Source organism: Temnothorax longispinosus, chromosome 3, assembly GCF_030848805.1.
Source record: "Temnothorax longispinosus isolate EJ_2023e chromosome 3, Tlon_JGU_v1, whole genome shotgun sequence".
Taxonomy (NCBI): Eukaryota; Metazoa; Arthropoda; class Insecta; order Hymenoptera; family Formicidae; genus Temnothorax; species Temnothorax longispinosus.
In genome coordinates this window covers 20,923,411-20,942,119 of record NC_092360.1, presented here as the reverse complement: position 1 = coordinate 20,942,119, position 18,709 = coordinate 20,923,411, and the positions used below count along the sequence as shown (strand labels likewise).

Sequence of the window (18,709 nt, the reverse complement as noted above, 5' to 3'; positions counted from 1 at the left end):
TTTATTTATCTACGACTAATAGTAAAAATAATACAATTATAATATTATTAACTTTATAATATTTGTTTAACATTGTCCGTAATATGTGCTAATAATTTTGATCTTTTTATAATTAAATATTGATTGATAAATGTACATTACTTTATCAAATTATAAATCTTTTAGACAAAAACATTACTTAATTTTACTTATCAGTATTCTATTTATCTATATATTAACCTCTCTCTTCGGGACCGGAAGCCTAATATTAGGCGTTGGAGTGGCGCCGTCTTTTTCGTAGTTTAACTCACTGACAAGGACAAAAATGTTCTAGCACTAAAACTAAAAAGATCGTCCAAAAAAGAGTCCGGTCCTGTAGAGATTAAGGGCATAAGCATTAATCTGTTCCTAATTTATTTATACCCTGATATATGTGAATTCTATTTTTACCAATAGTAGACTAATAAAGTTAAGGATGATACTTTAACGAGAACGTACTAAGTTTATAAATATTACAGTATACCGTTTTATATCCTCTATATTGTTATGATTATAGCAAAGTATGAAACGAACTGTCTGAACTATCCGAATGAAAGTGTAGAATTCCAATCGAATGAAATGCTATAAATGATAATGCGCATATACCTAAACGTTCTGAAAAAAAATAACTGCAGTTTGCACGAAAAATTGAAAAAAAGGAAACTGTAAACCGTAATATTAGAGAATTTATTGTGCAGTTTTCTATTTATATCTCTTTTCACATTTTCCCTCAGAACAGTTTCGGCCGTTGTCGAAAATGGATTTCAATGGAAGCATTACATCCTCAATCGCATGCTTTTGTTATTAGTTGGTTTGTGGCCGTATGATGAAACAACCCAGGTAGCAAGATGACGTGTAAAGACGTCTTAATGACGTTTTATTGACGTTAGAGACGTCATTAAGACGTTATTAATACGTCATTTGACGTCACTCTGCTACCTGAGAATATTTAAACAATGAGTTAAAATGATTGATATTATCTAGCTTTATGTTTCCATATATCGTCGTAATATCGCACGATCAGGATAAATGTATCGATATATACATGTATCGATATATCGATATATCGATATATCAGGATAAATCGAATATATACATATGTTTCTTTCTCGAAATGCTAAAATATATGTATATATGCATTGAAAATGCCTTAATTAAAATCGATTTATCTATTTCTTACAAGGTTCTTTACAATTACAGTTAAACTTTTCATTTAGTCATATACTTCTTCGAAAAATCCATGATTTTTATCAACTTATGCCACAATAGCCCCTTATTTGACATATAGATTTTATTCAATCATTGTCTTATGCTTCTTTAAAAAAGTATAAATTACGAAGATAATTACAACGCAAGACGACATGGTATAATACTTATACTAAGTACTTTTTCATTCCTCATTCCTTGTTTCATGATTGGTAAAAATCAATCTATAATCATTAGATAAAGAGGCCATGGAATGGGTCCAAAATGATTGGAATACTTTGAAAGATATGGATGAACTCGAAATAATTCGAAAATATGCAAATTTGGGACGATTCATTACATAACTATTTTAGGTATAAAAATTAGCAGTTAGTATTTTCAGTAATAGGTAAATTATTGTAACAAATATTGAATAGAAAAATAATGTACATAAAATATATATAATATATATGTATGTATATGTATACAGGATGCTGGATGGGGCATTCAAAGTGTTACAAGCTGTTATCTCTGAAAGTATTAGTTTATTGGAAAAATGTTTTAGATAAAAGTTGGAGGGTTCAAAGAGGGTCAATAGACGATTTTATTAGGTTTTGGGTCTGGGGGGTCCGTGTTGGGTCCAGTAGGGACAATCGTCTATTGACCCCCTTTGAACCCTCCAACTTTTATCTGAAACGTACATTTTTCCAATGAACTAATACTTTCAGAGATAATAGCTTGTAATACTTTAAATTGCCCCACTCCCTGTGTATATACATATAATATTATATAAAAAGCATGTAAATGTATTGTGCTCATAACATTAATATTGTCACGTGTTTATAATTATAAAATAATTAGAGTATTTGGTTATGTATGCGCATTCGGTTTAATGTTAGGGAAGAAAAAGAGAGAGAGAGAGAGAGAGAGAGAGAGAGAGAGAAAGAGAGAGAGAGAGAGATAGCGCCCTTTCTACACTGTTCAACGATAATACCAAAAATACCACGAAAAGTACAAATTAATCAATATCAACCTGACATATCATTATTTAAAAAATGTATACTAATAAAAGAATTTTATAAAAATGTATATTATATTGATATACATTCATAAAGAAGAAGTAAAATTTTAAAAAACTTGACATTTTGTATATTGCAAGCTTCCATCTTATTGATTATAATTTTGATACTTTTGTTTTACAATTGTACTGATAATGAGATCTGAAGAATCCGGTGATGACACTGTAACAAATTTTACGTTACAAATTATTCGATCTAATTGTAAGATAATTCACAAACACGGGATACTTCAACCCAAGTATCACAGTACATCTTTCCCTATCTGCTTCGCTAAAGCAATAGTACATTGTGTGTTGCGCTTGCGCCTAAGAAACAAGAAATACAGAAAATATTCATATCTATCGCATAAAAAATTATGACAATTTACTGTTTATTACTTATCATCATTATCCTTAATAGGCATGTCTATAAGTAGATTATAGTCGCTCTCTAGAGTTGCGCATTTTCTTGCTTCTTCTTATTATCTTATCTCCATTTGCATAGATACACATAAGCGCATTTTAAGAATTTTTAACTTTAAATATATATCTTCTATCTGAATAACACATACAGTAGGCGCGCGTTACAAAAAGTGCCAAGAAACGAAAAAAAGTAATTATAAAAATTGATGTAAGAGAGAGAAAAGTTTTTATGGACAGTACTGTCTATATGCTCACAGTAATGTTTGAACTGTCGTCTGAAATGGAGTTTCCTGAAGAGCGATATTATAAACTGAATCGAATTTTGCTATCAACAATTGGTCTTTGGCCATATGATGATTTCAAAATCAGATATTTTCGTTTTATATTATCTTTATTAATAATGATATCGTTTACAAGTACTCAGGTATCTGTATAATTATTTAATTTGCATTTTTAATTAGACAATTTTATGACATATCTATAAGTCCCCTCTCATATAATATTTTACTATAGTAATATACTGATATGAATGTACGTATATAACATTTTTTTATGTTATCAAATATTTTAGTATTTATATTGTGTTTTTTCTTATATTATACTTTGTAATATCATATTATTTCAGTCATTATGTACCATAATCTTTTCAGCCGCTAAAATTATTTGTCTCAGAATATAGCTTTGATCTTTTACTAGATGTACTTTCTTATCACATTATTTTCTTAATATGTTCTATAAAATATGTAACATTTTATGCCGTCTTAAAAAATGTAAGTCCAACACCAATTTAATTTAATGGAATATTATATAACAATAATACTTACTATACTTATTAGTATAGATTAAAGAATTCCGGGAACGAGTTCGAAATAACTGGGATGCTTTGAAAGATAATCGAGAAATCGAGATAATAAATAAACAGGGAAGTCTCGGAAAATTATTTACAATATTTATAATAAGTAAATACTAAATATATGAATACTATAGCTTACGATAAAACAATTGTTTATGATTATTGATGCTAAATTATTAAAACGTAATCTAAAAATAAGAAAATCATTCTTTATAATTTTACCTTTATATTGTGCTGATATGTGTGTGAACATATAAATTTCTACATCTGAAAGAAAGTTGGAATTAATTAAAAATGTATTTGTTGCTCAATATATAGATATTAAATCTACAACAAATGATAATTTATGTTTTCATTAAAGCAACACTGGCTTTAAATTGCTTGAAAAATTCATTAATGAAAAATGTATAGTGTATATGTATATATATATATATATATATACTTATTATACATATTACATAGATATATACATATAAAAGAAATATATATATGTAATGTTTCTCATGTATATATATATATATATATATACTTATTATACATATTACATAGATATATACATATAAAAGAAATATATATATGTAATGTTTCTCATATACCTATACATACAAGGTGTAATTAAAATAATTAAAATAAGGGGACAAATTTGGGGGGCAAGCTCCCCACACCAAAACATGAAAAAAAGTTTATATCAACATATATCCGCAAATCCACTGTTACTGAGATACAGCTCAAAATGTTTATAAATGCAATTCACTATTTACAATCACAAAGCGATTGCATGTCTAACGTGTGTATATATACGTGTATTATATATATCTATACTATTATATAAAATAGTATAGATTGTATAGTATGAATAGTATATGAATAGTATAGATGAGACACCCTTACGGGTGGTGTATGTTTGAACGTTAATAACTTGAAAACTATTAAACCGAATTTTTACCACAAGTACATGAAATAGGGCTAAAATTTTCCGGGAAGTGCTATAGAGTGTGTATTTTTTCGTTACCGATTTTCTGGAAACCGATTTTTTTTAATTTTTTTAATTTTTACGGGTAAAAGAATTTAAAAAATCGGTTTTCAAAAAATAGATAACGAAAAACTATACACTCTATAGCACTCCCCAGAAAATTCTACCCCTATTTTATATGGTTTTAATACAAATTCGGTCCAATAGTTTTTAAGTTAAAAACGTTCAAACATACACCACACACCCGTAAGAATTAGAAAAATAAAAAAAAAAACGTTATTAACTTAAAGACTATTGGATCGAATTTATATTAGAACCATATAAAATAGGGATAGAATTTTCCGGCGAGTGCTATAGAGTGTATAGTTTTTTGTTATCTATTTTCTGGAAACCCATTTTTTTAATTTTTTTAATTTTTACAAGTGTGGTGTATGTTTGAACGTTTTTAACTTAAAAACTATTGGACCGAATTTGTATTAGAACCATATAAAATAAAAGTAGAATTTTCCGGGGAGTGCTATAGAGTGTATAGTTTTTCGTTACCGATCTTCTGGAAACCGGTTTTTTTCTAATTTTTTTAATTCTTACGCGAAATAATTGACGGAATCTCAAAGAATTATATATGAAGTAGGAGTAGAATTTTTCGGGGATTGCCATAAAGTGTATAATTTTTTGTTACCGATTTTTTGGAAACCGCCGGTTCCAAAATTTTTCGAATTTTTTGGAAAATAATTGTTCAAATTTTAAACAATTATATATGAAATAGGGATAGAAAGAACTAAAGAATGTAATAAAATTAGAAAAATTGTTAATATTAAAAGGGTTGCCGATATCTGTTTAAAAAAAGTGTACGTGATTGTTCCAATTTCCGCAAACTTTGAGGTATCAAACTGAATTTTTTTATGGATAAATTTTCGTTACCGATTTTTTGGAAACCAGTTTGGAAATTATTCAAATTTCGAGAAATAATAAGTATTAATTAACCCATTTTCTTGAAACCAGTACCAAATTTTGTTTTAATTTTTGGAGGATAAGTTTAACTTTTCATTAATGGATAATTTTGTATTAATGGATCAATTTTCTTGAAACCAGTGCCAAAATTTTTCTAATTTTTTGTTGATGATTTCGATGAAATTGGTACCAAAAGATTACTAATTTTATGGAAATGGCTATTTGCGGGTTGAAAATTGGGTTTTATGGGGTTCTGTTGGTGCTCCTAATTAATGAGTGAGTTTGGGGAGAGGAGAATAGATTTTGAGCCCGCGCTTCGCGCGGGCGAAAAATCTAGTACAATATACACACACATCTTTCATATGGTTCATCCGACAATATGTCTTACATGTCTTACATGTAAACAACGATTTTCTCGTTTCTAAGACAGAGATTACGTATTATTCGTATTAAATATAAAATACAGATTTTAATTTTAATCATTAAATTTATTTTTATTATATTTATAGTATATATAACTGATATAACAAATAATTCTAAAATTTATTTATATAAAAGAAGATATTACGTAATTATATTAATGATACTTTACTCATTTCAGTACTGGTTTATACCACAATTTTCTTCCTCATCTTTTTACAACATATCTCAACCTTGCTCGATGTTGCAATACCTTTGAATGAATCTCGTCCGCGCGAACTCGTACTTCCAGTGGAATATCTTATTGATCAGCAGAAATACTTTTATGTTATAACAATACATATGTCTATTGGAGTGCTTTTTTTAGCGACCAGTGGTATAGCTACTGAATCGTTCTCATTAGCAAACGCATTACACGCTTTCGGATTATTTAAAATAGCTAGGTAAATTACTTACCTCGTATTAGTTTTATTTTTAAAATAATTTTGTTTCTTTTATTTATTTGTTATTTTATTAAATTTAATAGCTGTATTTTTTAATTAGTATTCTCTTCTCTTTTTGTTGCTCTTATCAGTTTTTTAATAAAATTTTGTTTCTTCAATTTATCCGTATTTTTAAATTTATTTACACTGTACATTATACTTTACACTATACCTATGTACACTATACCTATGTACACTATACCTATGTACACTATACCTATGTACACTGTACTTTTTTAATTAATATTTTTTCCTTTTTTTGCTCAAATAGATAGCATATTTTTTATGATGATGATATTTATCTAAAATACATTGTATTTTTGTTGTATTTATTTGCTTAGATTAGAGATTAGATTAATCGTCTGTTAAATTTGAATTTTTATTTAAAATCTTATTCCATTTGTTTCTATTATTTACATACATTTATAATGTGCAATTAACATTTAATAGGATCCAATATCTTCAGAGTATTATTAATAATTATATATTTTCATTAATTATCTACATATTTTATATTAATAAATACATTTACAATTTTAACACGTACATTAAATTCCTATACTATTTATTTAACATTTAACACTTGAATCTTTCTTTTTAAGTTATCGTATGAAGAATATATTAAGCGGAATTAATCTGCAGAGAGAGATGTGTGTAACTAAAAAATATGCCATATCTCGTAACAGAATAATCGCTGCGGTGGACTTCCATAGAAGAGCGATCGAGTTAGTATTTTAAACTATGAGTTATTAAATTATGAAGATGTTAAGAGTTTAAAAATGATTATTATTCATATCGCGAGTTTGTGACAGTATTCTTCTAGAAGTGTGATATATCGATCAATACAATATTTATTTGAAATTGTAGTCTGAATATGATTTCACATACATAAAAACAAAATTATTTTAAACTAAATTTTAAAATAATCTTTTAAAAAATTTATGCATTTTAACTGATCTGTTGAAAGAATAATAACATAAAACGTTTTATTCTATAAGATTTTCTGAATTACTGAAAGTAAGTTTTGGACGAACATATTTATGCTTATTTGTGATCGGTGTGTTTTCGACAAGCATCAATTTATTTAACGTGAGTAATGTTACATATAAAGAATAACATTTTATTTTATTATGGTTTTACAAATATCCAAAAAATACGTAATATATTTAAAAACATCAGCTTTTTTTATATGAATAGTGCGCTGTTGCTTGTAGCTATCTCGAATAGTGATGGAAAAAGATATTTTAGAAATTATTAAATCTGTCATCATGTTAGTCTTGCATGTTGTATATTTCGCTCTAGGCAGTTATGCTGGGCAAGAATTTATTAATTGTGATACGCATGTCTATCGTACGATGTAAGTTACATGATTGCACTATCTAATACTATATTTTTTCATAATATTTTATATCGCCTCTTATGTCAAGCAATATATGTATATATTATTATTGTAATTATACGATATTTAATATTTGATTTGTAACTACATAGATGCGATACGAAATGGTACAATGCCCCGTTGAAAACACAAAAATTGATATTCTTTTTAATACAAAAGACTACAAAATGTTACAGGGTTGATGCTGGTGGCATGTTTAGTCCCTGTTTAGAAAGTTTTGCCGCAGTAAGAAATCTTATTAAATTAATGCGTGCGTGCGTGCGTGTGCGTGTGCGTGCGCTTGCGCGTGTGCGTACGTACGTGCGTGCGTGCGTACGTGCGTACTTTTGTGTGTGCGTGTATGTATAAATATATACACACACACATATACTTATATCTTACATATTAATCAATTATCACGTAAATTAGCTTAGAAAATATTCTGTTTTAGGGTTTGAGTGTGATAATTTCTTATTTCATGGTTCTTCGTTCTATAGAATCATAATGTCCAAAACTATGAAAAGCTTTTTTGTTATTATTTCCGGAGAAATAGGTATTAACACAAGTAATACACGGAGAAAATTTTATAGTAAATATTACTATGGTGTCGCACTAGCTGCGGACCATCGAGGAATTTTAAGTTAAATTACTATGTTTATGGTAAAAATTACGTTATTTAATCGTTTTTAAAACAATAATTATAGTATTTTACCTTGAAATTCCTCGATGGTCCGCAGCTAGTGCGACACCATAGTAATATTTACTATAAAATTTTCTCCGTGTATAATTAGCAATACAATTAATAAATTAACAAATGAAATTTAGATGTAAAAAGATGTTTCCTGATTTTCTTAATTAATTTATTTTACTATTTCAGTTTATTGTAGTAATACCTATTACGTGCAACTGTCTTCTTAATGTAAGTAATAATTCATTAAAATTGCAAAATTACGCGAGTATATAGATATATTTATAAAAAAAACTACTATTATATAATACATTATTGTAATATAACATTCATTATTTATTATTTAAAAGTGTAAGCCATAAACTTGTCTTTGTGGTTTGATTATTTATGATTTATCAGTTTCTTATCACTTTTAAAAAATGTTCAACAATATAAAATAGCTAGTGACGCGCGGGCATCATATACAACTTTCAACCCGATTTTTGTATTGACGCTCACTAGGTATGCTTTTCTTACTACTGATATAAAGTAACTGAAATCAAGTATTATAATAGTTATTTGTGCAACAAGTGCTGGAAGATGAAAATTCACGGGTGCGGAGTTGACGCACGAGCCGAAGGCGAGTGCGGTCACCGCACCCAGGAATTTTCAACTTCACGCACGTGTTGCATACCTTATTTTACGTTGCAAGTGCGTGGAAAGTGGCCTATCACGCGCGCGTCGCATGCGTAATGGGTCACTTTCCATGCACGTGTGACATAATATATTCTTAATTATTTCTTTTAACACATTTTGCTTGTACAACATTCAACACGCTATAAATAACTCAATTGTTTTCTTATCAAAGAATGTTAAATAATATTTTATTTGACGATTCGACCTAAACTCAAATTGATATAATTCGGATTAACGGTATTTTTAATACATTTTGTCTTAATAATTATATTAAATCAGTCTTCAGTATCTTTGTATTATTCTTTGTACTTCTTTACCTTTCTTTTTTTGTATCTTTTTGGTACATTTTTGGATTTTGTAACTAAGAATGTTTGTAAACATGAACATGAATAATTATTATTAAAAACGAAAAAATAATTTGATAATATAATGTTTGAAGCATTTATTAGCTCATGGACTGTACAAAAATCATGTAAAACAATTTCAATAAATCCCTATATACGTAGTTATAAATCGCATGTTAACTTACTTTAATGTTACATATTTTTACTGTCTAACGTCTCATATTATCACTATCAATAATTATGTCAGTTGTTGGTACTCAGGTATTTCTATCACATATTTTTGTTGTAATCTATCTACAATTCTACAATGTAGAAATCTCTATGTGTATTTTAATGCAGTAATATTCTGCTAATATAAACCTATAAATTTCTTTTTTAGCTTATGTTTCTCTTGTATAACTCTCGGTGTTATAATGATAGTCTGTTCTATATTATGTGTTATAATTTTGTATTATGTGTTGTAATAATGTGTTATAATTTCAAATAATCTCAGGATTTTATTGCTTACTATAATCATTTTAGTGGATGAAATTATTTGTCTCAGAATACAGTTCTGATCGAGGTTCTGATCTTCTTTTAAAGGTATTATCTTATAATATGGTTTTTATAATATGCTCTATAAAGTATATTTCATTTTATGCTGTTTACGAAAATGTAAGTTCAAGAGCACACACAATTAATTGAAAATAAAACTTACCATATATACAACAATAATATTCATTTACTAGTAGATTAAGGAATTCCGGGAACGTGTCCGAAATAATTGGGATGCTTTGAAAGATAATCGAGAAATCGAGATTATATGTAAACATGGAATGAACGGAAAATTATTGACGATACTATTATTAAGTAAATATGGAAATTAATATTTATTTAGTAACTTTTGACAGAATTAGTTGATTATAACGAATTTTGCAAAGTTATTGAATAAAAATTATTGAATTGCCTAAACATGGGACATTATTTTGCACAATTTTCAATTCGAGAAACTAATGGTACTTATTTATTATACGAATACCACTTCTAATTGGAATGAATCAGCTCAAACGGCCTTGATCTGTGTTATTGAGGTCATGATTTTAGTTTCATTTCGTATACAATTCATTACATTAGATGATTCCACATGCATGGGTTTTCAACTTTCTACATGAAGCGTGGTTTACTTTACATTGCCCAGTGCTTGCAGTGCGACACGAGGTCTATCATTGTACAATCTGCGTGGAATCGTATACAATAATAGATCTCGTTTTGCAATGCAAGCATTGGGCGGTGTGAGAGCGGAAAACGTTTCGAATCGTTCCACATAGAAAATTAAAAACCCATATGGAACTAGATAGATAGATAGATAATAATGGTACTTTATTTACGCCAAAGGGGTCTCAAAGGGCGTTTTTTTACCTTAGGGGCGTACACAACCCTGTACAATCTCCTTCCAGCACATCATCTTGTCCATACATATGGCGTTTTGAAGGGACGTATACCCAACCCTTTACAAATTAGACCCGACTTGACCCGTCCGTGCCATAGCGACCTCACATCTCATTTCTTTTTCCTTCGTCTTCCATCCGGCACCCTTCTGTCCATCTCCTTCAGCTTTCCTCAATTCCGCACCCCTCCCCATATGGAACTATTTTTATATTAAAAATAATTACTGTACGCAAGTAGAAGAAAATTGGACGTGGCGCCCATATAACGAATAAATGCCAAATTAATTTTGAACAAGAATATGCTAAGTTATTAATCAAAAAATTAATTGATAAAAGTAATTGTGAACTCGATAAAATATCCTATATTATAATAACTGATTGTCCCATTTCTAATTGTAAGATATATTCTAATATTGTAAGAATTATAAAGTATCCTATTGTACATTCAATTACAAATGCAGAATTCAATTAATTTTATTAAGTTTATTAAGTTTAAGTTAATTAAATTTAATAACTGACATAACAAACAATTAGGACATTTATATAAAGATAGTGTAATATAAAGAATTAATTGAATGCGGCAATTTTATTATGATATAATATTATACAAATGAAAAAATTAATGATACTTTGACCATTTCAGTATTTGTGTGTAGCTTATGGACAATATGCTTTTTTACTCAATATATTTCAATCTTTCTCGATATTATAACACCTTTAAATATATCTCGTCCGCGCAAACTTCTATTCGCTGCGGAATATTTTATTGACCAGGAGAAATATTTTTATATCATAACAATACATATAATTATTGGACTGCTTGCTGCAACGATTTGTATAATAGCTACCGAAGCGTTTTCATTAACAAACGCATTACATGCTTTCGGTTTATTTAAAGTTGCTAGGTAAATGCATTGTCTTTTTTTTACATGTTTTACTTTTGTTTCTTTACTTTACTCACAATTCTATTGATTTTATGATTAAATTATTTAAATTAATATTATATTTCTTTATTCAGTATTTTAATTAATGTTTCTTTCTGTTTTTGCTACTATATAATATTTTATTACTGTTATGACTAATAATAATCATTTATAAAAGATTTTATTTATTAACTGTGAAGGGATTAATTGTATCAACATAGCTTTTATTTTATTTGTATTTATTATTAAAGTATTTGCAATATATATAATAATTAATAATATTTGTAAAGATAGTTCTAAAATGCTGTCAATAATGGTAATATAATTTTAGTTTATTGAATTCATGGTAGGTATATTACTTTTTATTGTATGTATATATATATTTATGTATATATATATATATATATATATATATATATATATAAATTTTATATACATTAATTTAACATCTGAGTCTTTCTAGTTATCGTATGAAACACATATCAAGCGGAATTAATCCGCATATGTGTGTGACTAAAAAATGTGCCATTTTTCATAATAGAATAATCGCTGCGGTGGATTTTCATAGAAGAGCGATCGAGTTAGTACCATAAGTCATTAAATTAAAATTGCCTCATAAATAGTATTGGCGAGAGTTCAAAAGTGACTGTTTATATCGTAATTACGGATATATATATATATATTGATCAGTACAATATTCATTTCAAACTGCAATGTAAATAATTGTGCATGCGTGAAATTAAACTTATATTTTAAACTATATCTTAAAATAATATTTTAAAACATTATGCATTTAAGGCTCCTGGGTACTCGTCGCGGCCATGTTGGAATGTGATGTCAGAAGCGAGAAATGACACGTTGAAAATTCTTGCGTAGTATTTCCAAATAAAAAGATATTTGCTCAAAATAACACTACATATCACTTCAGCACACTTCGAAAATATTCCGAGTTGAGTTAAAACGAATGTAATACGAAATCTAGTTATGTGCCTGCGCACAAGCAGCCTGCATCGTATCACATTCATATACGGCTGTTTATTAACTGTCAAGGGAAAGGGGTAGACTTAACTTCAACTCGGAGTATTTTCGAAGTGTGCTGAAGTGATATGTAGTGTATAATTTTAAGAAAATATCTTTTTATTTGGAAATACTACGCAAGAATTCTCAACGTGTCAATTCTCAACATTTCTCGCTTCTGACGTCACATCTCATAAGATGCCGGGAAAGAGCCCAGGAGCCTTAACTGATCTGTTGAAGGAATATAATAACATAAAATATTTCATTCTACAAGATTTTCTGAATTATTGAAAGAAAGTTTTGGACGAGCATATTTAATCTTATTTGTGTTGGGTGTGTGTTCGGCGAGCATCAATTTATTTAATGTGAGTATGTAATATCTAACGTATAGCATTTTATTTAGTTGTAATTTTTTACAAATTTCCTGAAAGAATCTATTATTATATATTTAAAAATATCGGCTTTTTTCATATAAATGGCACGCTGTTGGTTGTAGCTATCTAAGATAATAATGGCGGAAAGAGACGTTTTGGAAATTATTAAATCTATCTTTTTACTGGCCGCTCTTAATACTAGCTAATTATGCTGGGCAAGAATTTATAAATGGTGATACGCATTTCTATCGTACGATGTAAGTTATACGATTGCAATTATATATTTTCATAATATTTTATTACTTCTTGAGTTGTACACATTATTGTAATCATTGTTGTAACATGTACTATTTAGTATTTTGCTTGCAATTATATAGATGTAATACGGAATGGTACAATACTCCGTTAAAAACACAAAAATTGATACTTTTTTTAATGCAAAAGACTACAAAATGTTACAAAGTTGACGCCGGTGGTATGTTTGATCCCTGTTTGGAAGGTTTAGCCACAGTAAGAAATTTTACTAAATTGATGGAATATATCCGTTAATCATTCGTTAATCATATCGTGTCGATTAGTTACATAAAAAATATTTTTTGTTTTAGAGTTTAAGTATGTCGGTTTCTTACTTTATGGTTCTTTACTCTGTGTAATTATGTGGCCAAAACTACACAAATCTGTTTTATTAATATTTTGTAAAAATTGAGATACCATAAGTACCTAATATAATAAGCAATAAAGTTAATAAAATGAGAAATTATTTAATTTTGAAAAAATAATAATAAATGAAACAGAAGCGATAAATCTTACGACAAAGAAGATATTATTTTCGGTCGGGCTGGAGTTTGGTAGCCTAATTATATTTCTATATGAATAGAAATGTTATCAAAATCCAGCCTAACCTGGAAAAAGAATGAGATCCTCTCTAATTAATATTAAAAAATATTTTCTAATTTTTTAATTAAATTATTTTTGCCATCTTATTTTATTATAATAATTTTTATTATATTTTCGTTAGAAATACATATGCACAAATGATAATTTAGTACAGGCAATTAAAATATTTTGATTAGATGTAAACTTATTAGAAAAAATATTATAAATGTGTAGTTCTAATTTGTTATTTAAAGACTTGCAGTCCATTAATCATTTGCAATCCTTTGCGTTAATTATTACTACTAATTTGACCACTTATGATTTAATTATTACTCATTTTTTATTTTTTTCCAAGAAGTTTGTCAATATTAGTTTATAATAAGTTTAGTGTCTACTTTAGTGTCCGATTACTAACGAAATAAATTCTATTAAAATAAAATATTGTATTTAATAACAATAACACAAACTGTAATAATAACTTAATAATTAAATTACCTGTTTTTGAACCTATCTTCAAGCGTAATTCTTTTAGTCTATTTTCAAAATTTACTTTTAAATTTTAATTCAGTTTTATTTCAGTCATATTACTATCAGCTTATATTGTGATATCAAAACATTATCAAGCAGTTTATTATCTATTGTGCTGTCCCGTTGACTGTCTGCGCAACACTAAACTCTCGTCCCTATAGATTAAAGCTACAAGCGAATTGCGCTTGCGCCGAAATAAAATGCAAGGAAAATAAAAAATATTTACGATATTATCTTCCTGAGAACAAAATATGTAGTTGAACGCCTGCAAGTCATTTTAATAATTTGCCACTTATCTATACAATCGAACTTATAGGCTTGCTGTAGAAAGAAATTGAGCCTATTTTTTTCTCACCTGACGATTATAAGTAATTTTAAAATAACACCATCATTTGTGAAATATTTTCTTGTAATACGTTATAAAGAATTATAAGAAAAAATACATTAGAATTTGTATTGAAGTATGTGCAACTCAAAGCACTACATAAACTTGGAGAGCAGAGATATTTTTAGTACTGTAAGAAATGGACTTTAACGGTGACCATTACTACAAACTTAATCGTATTTTTCTGTCAACTATTGGCTTATGGCCGCATCGCTACATTACGTTGAGGCAAATCCAATGCGTCGTATCGTCGTTTATTCTAATATCAGTAACATTTTTTCAGGTAGGATAATAATTTATGTATTTATTTCTATTTATATAAATTTTGCCAAAATTATTTTTAAATTTTATACACATTACATATATTATCAATAAGTAACATCTTCTCTGTAAATTTTTTTAAATTGTTTTATTTAAATATATTTCATCCTTTAGATAGATTCTTTAGATATATGAAATACCTAAATAGATATATAATTTTTAGTTACTAAGATTGATTACGACGAAATATGATGTGGATCTCGTTTTAAGAGTTTTATCATCCGCTTTGCCATTCATGTTATTTACTGTAAAATATATCACTTTTTATTTTGTCACAGAAAATGTAAGTATAGAAATAGTATTTATTAATAACTTTTATAGATTATTGTGTCATATCTCAATGTCGTAATGCCAAGAAATTTAAATTGATTTTGAAAACAATTAAGAAGAAAGAGAACTATGAATTACAAGCTTTTACAAATAACAATGATGTGTACTGATTGAAAACATAGAAACTTTGTTATTCATATTTACTTTTCTCAAAATTTTTTTCTTCAGAGAAAGTCTAAAATAGAACCAGTATGAAAAATTATCCGAAATAATTTATCAATTGAACTCAATTTGGACTTGATTCAATAAAATCTGAATTGAACATTTACAGTTGAAGACAGTTTTGGAAACTCATCCTTAGTGATAAATATATTTCAGATCTGACCGACTAATAAATGCAGAAAAATTTCGATTTTTACTTTAAGACATCTTTAACTTAATACGAATATATTACAAAAGAAAGAAGTTTTCTTTTTTTGATGTAAGACGTTGCAATAAGAAATTATATTATTCTTTTATTCTCATCTATTATCAATAACAGATAAAGGAATTAATGCAACAAATTCACAATGATTGGAACGCTTTGAAAGATAATAACGAGCTTAAAATAATCCATCGATATGCAAAAGCGGCGAGACTATTCACTACAAGTCTAGCAAGTAAATGAATATTTTCATATAGTTAACACTTTGAATGCCGGACTTAATTCGCTTGCCTTTCCAGTAAATCATATTTTTACTATTGTATAGATCCATATATCGATAAAATATTCTATAATATAATTGCAATGCATCATGTAAAATTACTATACTTAGTATTACATTTAATTTATTACTATAGATTTTATTTAATATTAATTTTTTTTACAGAATTACAAATGTTATTTTTTACGAGTTTGATGCATTTTTTTAGTTTGGTAGCGCCGGTCAGCGTCGGTCATCGTGACCAGTACGGCATTCAACGTGTTAATGAATATATCATGTACTAATCTTTCATGTACTAATATTTTTATTTCAATCTCAAGCATAATTTTATTGAATATATATATAATCATTTATGAAAATCACAATATCTCAATAATGGCATCAAATATTTTATACTAAAAAATTTAATTTTTATTATTCGATAATTTCAGTCTTGATTTATGTATGTATACTCATGGTTATCTGCATTCAGTATGTGCCAATCTTTCTTGACATCATAATGCCATTAAATAAATCTCGACAAACCGAGTTATTATTTCAAGTTGAATATTTTCTCGATCAGGAGAAATATTACCACACGATTCAATTTCATTTAGATGTAGGACTTATCGTCGCTGCGATGACAATCCTGTCTACTGAATCATTTTGTTTAACACTTGCCATACACGCATTTGGAATGTTTAAAATAACTAGGTAAATATCGCATTTCCTTTCAATCGCACCAGATGGGCGGTGTTGCTTTTAGTTTACGTTTTTGTTTCTATAGTTATCGCATGGAACGTATAATCGATAAAAGTGCGCCGAATACATTCGTGGGAAAGTATTATGTCTTTCACAACAATATAGTAACTGCTGTAAATGGTCACAGAAGAGCAATTGAGTCAGTATCATAATATACACATTGAAGTCATATATTGATGTATGTTTTGTATTTTGTTAAAAATATATTATTAAATTTTTATATATATAATTATACCAAAGATAAAAATGTCTATTTTCAATTATTCTTCTAGATCTAATATTACAGAATAAATAATAATGTAACATGTAATTATTGCCTAACTTTTGTAGCTTTATCTCAATTTTTGCATATTTGTCTTATAAATATAAAATAATTTTACGGTAAAATAGTTTTATATTAATTTTCAATAAAACAGTTCAATTTTCTTAGAGTCACATTTATAGATGACTCATTTCTTTGGATTAAAAATGAATTACTTTGTCTAGCTCTTTATAAATTGTTTTATCACAAGAGAGAAGGTAAGAATTTTTACAATATTTCATAAATATGATATATTTCGCATGTTTTTAAGATTTTCCGAAATTGTCAAATCAACTTTTGCGATACCTTATTTGGCTTTAATATTGCTTGGAGTAACTTCATCGAGCGTGAATCTATTTCTGGTAACGCAACTTTTTCTATCCAAAAATAAAAACAAAAGTAATAGAGTGTACGAATATAAAGAGAATGAATTGATCTATCAATAAGCATCTTCTTTCGCCAGCTCTTCCAAGTAATAATGTCATCGACCACAATGGATGATTTAATAAGATGTATCATATTTGTCTTCTGCCATTTTATTTATATGTTCTCAACTAATTACGCTGGCCAAAAATTTATCGATCACGACGCTGATATCTACAAAAAGATGTAAGTAACGCAAGTAGAAAATAGCACGTACGTCACCATTTGTACAACCTAATAACATTTTTAACATTGAAGATGCAATATACAATGGTACGATGCGCCTTTGAGAACACAGAAACAAATATTATTTATCATACAGAAAACCATAAAAAGTTATCACATAGAAATCTCTCTCTCTATCTATCTCTCTCTCTCTCTCTCTCTCTAAATAACCGCAATTCTTTAAAATTCGATTAATTATTTCCCGAAAAATTCGTCAAACTTCTGATACCGCTTTCCAAAAAAATCGGTAACGAAAAATTATATACTTGATAGCACTCCCCGGAAAATTCAACCCCTACTTTATGTACAATTCTTTGAGATTCGGTCATTCGGAACCGGTTTCCAAAAAGATCGGTAATACAAAATAGTACACTTTATAGCACTCCCCGGGAAATTCTACCCCTACTTCATGTATAATTCTTTGACATTTAATCAATTATTTCCCGAAAAATTAGAAGAATTAAAAAAATCGGTTTCCAAAAAGATCGGTAACAAAAACTGTACACATTATGGTGCTCGCCGTAAAATTCTACCCCTACATCATATACAATTCTTTCAGATTCGGTCAATTAATTCCCGAAAGATTAAAAAAATTTCGATACCGGCTTCCAAAAGATCGGTAACGAAAAATTATACACTTCATAGTACTCCTCGAGAAATTCTACCCCTGTTTGATCTATAATTTTTTGAGATTTGGTTAATTATTTCCCGAAAAATTAGAAGAATTAGAAAAACCGGTTTCCAGAA

The 18,709-nt window shown here is 28.0% G+C and overlaps 1 pseudogene; it reads left to right on the top strand.

Moving 5' to 3' along the window:
- Positions 1–137: 137 nt before the first annotated feature.
- On the top strand, positions 138–18,128 carry LOC139810142 (uncharacterized; annotated as a pseudogene).
- Positions 18,129–18,709: the final 581 nt, after the last annotated feature.